The sequence below is a fragment of the Octopus bimaculoides genome, chromosome 5 (genome assembly GCF_001194135.2).
Source record: "Octopus bimaculoides isolate UCB-OBI-ISO-001 chromosome 5, ASM119413v2, whole genome shotgun sequence".
NCBI classification, from domain to species: Eukaryota; Metazoa; Mollusca; class Cephalopoda; order Octopoda; family Octopodidae; genus Octopus; species Octopus bimaculoides.
In genome coordinates this window covers 79,361,724-79,369,773 of record NC_068985.1, presented here as the reverse complement: position 1 = coordinate 79,369,773, position 8,050 = coordinate 79,361,724, and positions in this window count along the sequence as shown.

Below are 8,050 nucleotides of genomic sequence, written 5' to 3'. Positions count from 1 at the left end.
TATATATATATATATATATGTATATATATATATACACACATACATACATACATACATACATACATATATGTGTGTGTGTGTTTGTGTGTTTGCGTATGCATCAAGAGCTGTGCTCTTCATGTAAAGTATTCTACCTCAAGATCTCTTCCAGAGAGAAACCTGGGATATTAGAAAGAATGACACACATACATTCTGCTATAAGCATTCTTAGTTAGAGTGCTGAATTCCGATGTTCTTATTTTAATTTCAATGATATTTTTCTATTCATACTTGAATTGAAAAAAAAAAAAACCGCAAAGTTTGAAAATGCAGAACTGTGCATAAATTCAATATAATTCAAGCACTTTATGTAAAATATTTCCAGTTTCCAGGCATCCGAATATGAAGTGGGTGTTGGGGATAGTTATTACGATAATTATATGAACTATCAATAACCATTATAGTCAAAGTACATGCCTTGTCACACTTTGTCTCTCTGAAAAATGTAGATACCATTTTTACTACATGACTGAAAAATTAGCATTAACCTGTAATAATGTTTTTTAATGTAAATTTATAAAAGCCATTTATTCCCTGCTAGAGTAGAAAATACATATTAATCTTAAATGTTGTAAAAGGAAAAAAAAACGTTAAGGCATGAATAAAACATAAGTGTCCTACATGTAGATTAAGTCCTAATTTTCATATTTCTGCAGGAGATCAAAATATTTTTTCTGATAAAATAACTATTTTGCGGTGGTTGTGTGGGGGTTAATTATAATATTTTGGAAAAGTTTCCTCCATGTATGTGTAAATATATTTGCAAATTAGTTCAGCTATAGTAATTGATTATCTTCCCTACATATATATTATACATTTGCCTCTGTGTGGGCGCATGTGTGTGTGTTTGTATGTGGATGTCTGTAAATATAAATGTATATACAGATATGTATGTATATCTATGCATATACGTTTTTTTTCTAGCTTAAGGTATACATTTCAATGAAGATAATACTGTGATATTGTGACAACTGTGAAGGCGCAATGGCCCAGTGGTTAGGACAGCAGACTCGCGGTCATAAGATCGCGGTTTCGATTCCCAGACCGGGCGTTGTGAGTGTTTATTGAGCGAAAACACCTAAAGCTCCACGAGGCTCCGGCAGGGGTGGTGGTGAACCCTGCTGTACTCTTCCACCACAACTTTCTCTCACTCTTACTTCCTGTTTCTGTTGTGCCTGTAATTCAAAGGGTCAGCCGTGTCACGCTGAATATCCCTGAGAACTACGTTAAGGGTACACGTGTCTGTGGAGTGCTCAGCCACTTGCACGTTAATTTCACGAGCAGGCTATTCCGTTGATCGGATCAACTGGAACCCTCGACGTCGTAAGCTACGGAGTGCCAACAATTGTGACAAATAAAACAGCATGTTATGCATTTGGACAGACCTAATACTATTTATTTTGGTACACATGCGTTGTAATTTCAAATCTCATCAACATCAACTTAGCCTTTTACTCTTCTGAATTCGATGAATAAATTATCAATCTAGGAGAGTGAGCTATCATTACAGCGGTAGAAGATCCTTTTAGTAATTGTTCCGGCTCCTTGAGGTCTGAGTTAAATTTCCACAACGGTCTACTTATTTATTTGAAGTAATCCGTCACCCCTAGTGTTTACGTGCCTCTACCGGAGTCCATTTTGTTGCAAGTATTCTGGTTTCAGGATAGCTTCGTCCCGCATTCCCAACGGTTTTGGAGTCCTTGTGGAAGGGCAATTACTTCTTATTGATTAAGCCTTAAAAAATGATTATCTGCTTATATAATTAAAAGCATATTTTTATTATTCAGTAGGTATATTGATCTGTCCCCGGCTTTAGGACCACCGCATGGAATTTGGTTGCTTTTAATAGAGTTCACTTTATTCCAAGCGTTTGTATAATGTTTCTGTTGTGAGATAACACTTAAATAATGGATCATACCTCCTTTTCCATCACTACTCTCAAAGCCGCAACAAAAAATTCATAGTTGCATCGTTGCACCATCCCTTTGTTCTCTGACTAAGCCATGATGTATATATATATATATATATATATATAAGAAAATGGAGACGTTTTTGGTCATCAAACAAATTGCACCACATCTATAGATTATTGTTTAATACAAAACATGAGATAACATTTCGTACGGCCGTTTCCGCTTCCAATGCTAATCGGTGCTTGCGAATGAATTTCGAAAATAATATCCGTCATCTTCATAGGACATTCGATCAAGTACATGGATCTCCATCAGAGTGAATACAAATGCGTAAAATAAAAAGAGTCGATAGGCAAAAGATTTTTGTGCCTATCGACTTCAAAGCTCTATGCTGGATGATGGTATGATTTTGATACATAGAGCCTTCTGGCCTCTTCTCGAGGCCATGTTCTTTCCTATTACCTCTTCTCTTCGTTTATTGTATTTTATGCATTTGTTTTCACTCTGATGAAGCTGCATGTACTAGAACGAATGTTCTATAAAGATGACGAACATTATTTTCGAAATTCTTTCGTAAGCACCGACTGGTATTGGATGCGGAAACTGTTGTAAGAAAAGTTATGTTAAGTTTTGTATTAAAAAATAATCTATAGGTGTGGTCTAATTTGTTTGTTTCTTGATCAAAAATTTTCTCTATTTTCTGATTATTTGAATTTGATTCCTGATAAACTTTTGTTTATTCTGTTGTTACCTGTACCCTACGAGCATAGTGTGCCTGCATACCCGTGCCCAGAGATGGCACAGGTAACTGATACCGATAGCAAATATGGATATTTTTATCCCTTAGTCGGTTACTACAAACCGCTAACTCTGCTTACCTTATGTGTGTGTGTGTGTGTTTGTGTGTGTTTGTGTGTGTGTGTGTGTGTGTGTGTGTGTGTGTGTGTGTGTGTGTGTGTGTGTGTGCACGTCAGGCCGATCCTACTGAAGAGGCTACAGCAAAAGCCAAAACTGACCGATCAGTCTAGAATACTCGACCGCTGCTTTTCGGGCGATTACGATCTCTGTCAGCATGTATTTATACAAATATGTGCTTTGATTGCAGAATTAGAGCATTTACCACTTATCTTTAGCAATGTAGGTGTTTCTAACACCCCCCAGTTATATTCAATGACGGGTACAGTTTTCCTTTTTGGGACAGATTGCTTACAGCTGCCCACATTAATTATCATTAATATATATAGGCGCAGGAGTGGCTGTGTGATAACCACATGGTTCAAGATTCAGTCCCACTGCATGGCACCTTGGGCAAGTGTCTTCTACTATAACTTCGAGCTCATCAAATCCTTGTGAGTAGACTTGATAGATAGAAACTGAAAGAATCCCATCGTGTACATATATATATATATATATATATATATATATATATATATATATATATATATACCTACACACATATCAATATATACCTATATACATACATACATACATACATACAAATCTAGATGTATATATACATACATATAAATATACGTGTTTATATATATATGTATATACATATGTATGTATGTGTATGTGTATATCTATGTAGGTATGCATGTTTGTATGTATGTTCAGATTATGCAATAGAAAGGGCTCTATAATGTACACATTATCAACACCAAATACTTAAGGTACGTATAGTATTTGAACGCCAGAAGCGAGTTTTGTGTGAGAAAAATACATCTTAAATAGTATTGTTAATAAAACACAAAAACCGCAGAGCTGGAGGAAACTAAATCACCCTACAAGTGATAACAAGAGCGGCAGTTACTGTATTTCGCTAGACACTTCCGAAATGAAATTTCGAGGCACTTCCGAAATGAAAGTGGAATCTCCAAAATCACAACAGCAACGTCTAGACTTTAAGTAGAGCGAAGGATAGCTTTCATCTCACTCAAGTAGTAGGTTATTAGGATGTTTGTCCCCCTGGGAACAAACTTTGCACTGTTTTTTTTCATGTTTAGATCTTCATGAACCTACTCCTAACTATATACGGATTGTCTTTATAGGATCACTATGGTTTTCATCCAGAAAATTCGGATTTTCTCAACCAGCTCTAATGTTCTGACATCCTTCTTCTCACACCTCTCATTGTCTCTCACCTCCTCTCTACCGTCTTCGAGATTCTTGTGCCAGCGAAGAAGTTAATCCATAGGCAGCAATCTGGAATCTTTCACATATTCCTGTAGCGTTTTTTGTCTAGTTTAACACCAAACTTCATTGCATAGTGAGCTTTAAGGTGTCCCAGCTATATTCTGAAAAATAATCAACTTTAACAAGCAGTGTTTCATTGTGTATGTTCAAGGTGCTGTTACAGCCGTCTCCTTCAACATTAGGGATATAGTGATGACATACTAAAATCATAATTATCTAGGATAATTATAACTGCCTCTCCTAAATAAAATGAACTCTCAAAACTCCTGAAATGCACATCGTATATATTGAGTTGCTGCATGATTAACGACCGTTTTCTAATTTAATTTACAAAAGTTTGCTCATTTTTCCCACCACTAGAAATTTAGCTATATTTCATTATCTTCTATTGTTTTCACTGCAGCCATGCCTAACAACTGTATCCAGAGTTGCTGTGGCACCGATTTTCCAGCAGTTCTATCGTCCCACTCATGGTGATGAAGGAAGATTTCTGCCTTTGTCCCGCTTGTCATGTGTTCTCATGATTTGTGCCAAACGTCACACTTCTGCACTGACGTACGCTCCTCCTACTTTAGTATCGTTATTTTTCTTCATCCTGCCATACGTTTCTTGTATCATTTCACTTCACCTGTGTTTTCCTTTCACTCTGTCGCCACTCATTCCTCATTTCTTAAAGCTCATTTCTTTTCCCAGCATTCTTTTTCCCAATCTACTGTTGCCTCCTATCTTCCATTTTTGCTGTAACTTACCTATTGAGCTTATCGCATTCTCGTATGTATATTTTCTTTTTAGAATCAACGTTCAATAATTCTGTTTTCTTTCCATAGTGTACGTATAAAATATACACTTTATTTTATTTTGGTTTCCCTTTATTTTGTTGTATTTCAATCGTAAAAGGATTATTTTTTTTCTTCGCCTGCTTTCCTTTTGCCTGCCGTCTCGCTGCTAATCCCATTGCTTTGTGTGTCCTTTGTGTGGTTCCTATTGCTGTCCATGTCCTTTTAACCATACACACTGACACAAATACGTACTGTTCCGTTATTGGAAGGATCAACACAAACCTACTTCATTCAGTGGGAGACAAATGTCATTTATTATACACAAGATTTAAATTCGGGCTACTATTAGTTTCATGTTGTGGAAATACAATTGTCAAGAAAGTTTGTATAGTGTGCCCGACAATTAAGTCATAACAGCAACTCGAATTTGAATCTATTAAATATATACATGGATGCGCAATGGCCCAGTGGTTAGAGCTGCAGACTCGCGGTCATAGGATCGCGATTTCGATTCCCAGACCGGGCGTTGTGAGTATTTATTGAGCGAAAACACCTAAAGCTCCACGAGGCTTCGGCAGGGGATGGTGGTGAACCCTGCTGTACTCTTTCACCACAACTTTCTCTCACTCTTACTTCCTGTTTCTGTTGTGCCTGTAATTCAAAGGGGTCAGCCTTGTCACACTGTGTCACGCTGAATATCCCCGAGAACTACGTTAAGGGTACACGTGTCTGTGGAGTGCTCAGCCACTTGCACGTTAATTTCACGAGCGGGCTGTTCCGTTGATTGGATCAACTGGAACCCTCGACGTCGTAAGCGACGGAGTGCCAACAACAACAAGAACATACATATATCCTGCTCATCCTCCTCCTCGTCGTCATCATCATTTAACAACCGTCTTCCATACTGGCTTTTTGAAGTTAGTGCTGAAGATCAACCACTCATTTACATTACAGAACTCCAGCACTCTTGTTCCGGCCTAATTTCTAGAACCAAGATCGTAAACTCGAAGAACACCATGAGATTCATTAGAGTGCTTTCTAATATGCCCGTTGAAATCACCACTCACAATAATAAAGGCATTGTCATTTGTCATCTGCGAAAGTGTTTCCGGTCCAGTGATGCACTTGCTGAGATAAATATCAGTGTTCTATATTTTTGAGATAAGGAATTATGAACATTAGTTACAATGAACGGATAGGTGTCCTCACCTTGTTTGTTGTTATCACAACGTTTCGGTTGATGCATTCTCCAGCCTTCATCAGGAGTTCCGGTGGAATTTCGAACCCAACCCTTTATTTGACTAAAGCTGATGTTATTTTTCTGCTGATATTATTTTTCAAGTCCCTGCCTGGGATTGAACTTAGAATCCGAACGTTAAAAGCCCGCGTTCTTATTCACTACGCTATATGCCGGTGGGTGTATATAAGTATATAACATCAGCAACATACCTTAGGAATGAGAACAATACACCCTAATGGTCAAATAAGGGGTTAGGTTCGAAATTCCACCAAAACACCTGATGAGGGCTGGAGAGTACATCAGCCAGAACGATATGATAGCAACAGACAAGGTGATGAAATTATATAAATGTCACAGATCATCTAAAACTTGTCTTAAATTAACAATCCTATTACACACTCTATCTCCCCAACCGTATACCCACGCCCACACTATATTATCGACGAAATCTACCCAGAAGTGTTTGTATTTTTGTTGTATGCCCATGTCAGGAATAATTGCTGAGTCTCCGTTACATCTTTATCTCTTGCACGCACCACACATCTGTATTTTTTGGTCAGGTATTTATGCATGCATGCATGTTTGCATGTATATTCCTATATATGCACACGCACACACACACACACACACACACACACACACACACACACACACACACATATTTGCCTTTCTACCAATGCCTGAAATATTTTTTTATATACTGAGGGTGATAAATTGAATATTAATTTAATTAACATCAATTTAAAACGAGTGGTCTAGGATATAAAAATGTCTGAAAATTCAGAAAAATTGTATTACATGCGTATAAGAAGGGATGACCACTAAGTGGACACCCGATAGCATATTGGATGTCAACTTAGGGGTCATCCCTTCTTAAACGCATGTGATACCTGAAATATATATAGAAAGAAATTGATAGATAGATAGATAGATAGATAGATAGATAGATAGATAGATAGATAGATAGATAGATAGATAGATAGATGGATGGATGGATGGATTGGCAGATAGAAGTAGGTGTAGATGTATGCGCACAGGCGTGTGTGTGTGTGGTCGGAAAATGGGTTGTGTACATCAATATATAAAGTGGAGAAAAATCTGAAATGCTTCTGGTGTTCTTGCTGGTCACTGCTGGAATCAATTTTCGTCTCACTTCAATATTAATTGTGCTTTTAACACAATAGGTTCATAACAGATGTTATCTCAGGATAAAAAGAACGCTGTAACTGTTCTATCAACATTGAAAAGGATCAACTAGAAATTACTTAAAGCCTAGAAACCGCGAAAGTTTCCCAGAATTAAGAGTGATGAGGAGACACGTTTATTTTTCATTTCTCTTTTGTGTAAATTTTTGTTTAATCTTTTCTCCAATTTACATATTGATGCACACAGCCAATTTTCCGACCACACACAAACGCCTGAGTGCATACATCTATACCTACTTCTCTCTGCTATTTCTTCCATCTATCTATCTATCTATCTTTCTATCTATCTATCTATCTATCTATCTACCTATCTATCTATCTATCTATCTATCTGTCTGTCTATCTATCTATCTATCTATCTATCTATTTCTTTCTATATATATTTCAGGCATCGGTAGAAAGGCAAATATACACAAGTAGGCATAATGCGTACATTTATACTGAATACAAAATATAGATTGAGGAATAAAGTAAAGAAACGCAATTATGTAATAGTCACATCTTGACAGCTGTTTCAAGTAACACCATGACTGATGTCGTAACTGCATTCATATACGTGGTAGACAAGCAGGATGCCAATCGTCTTTGTATTAACATAAGTTTCGATAAGTTTCGATGAATTTGTTAAGTCAAACCAGATGAACTTTATCATGAGAAAGATATACATACGCACACAAA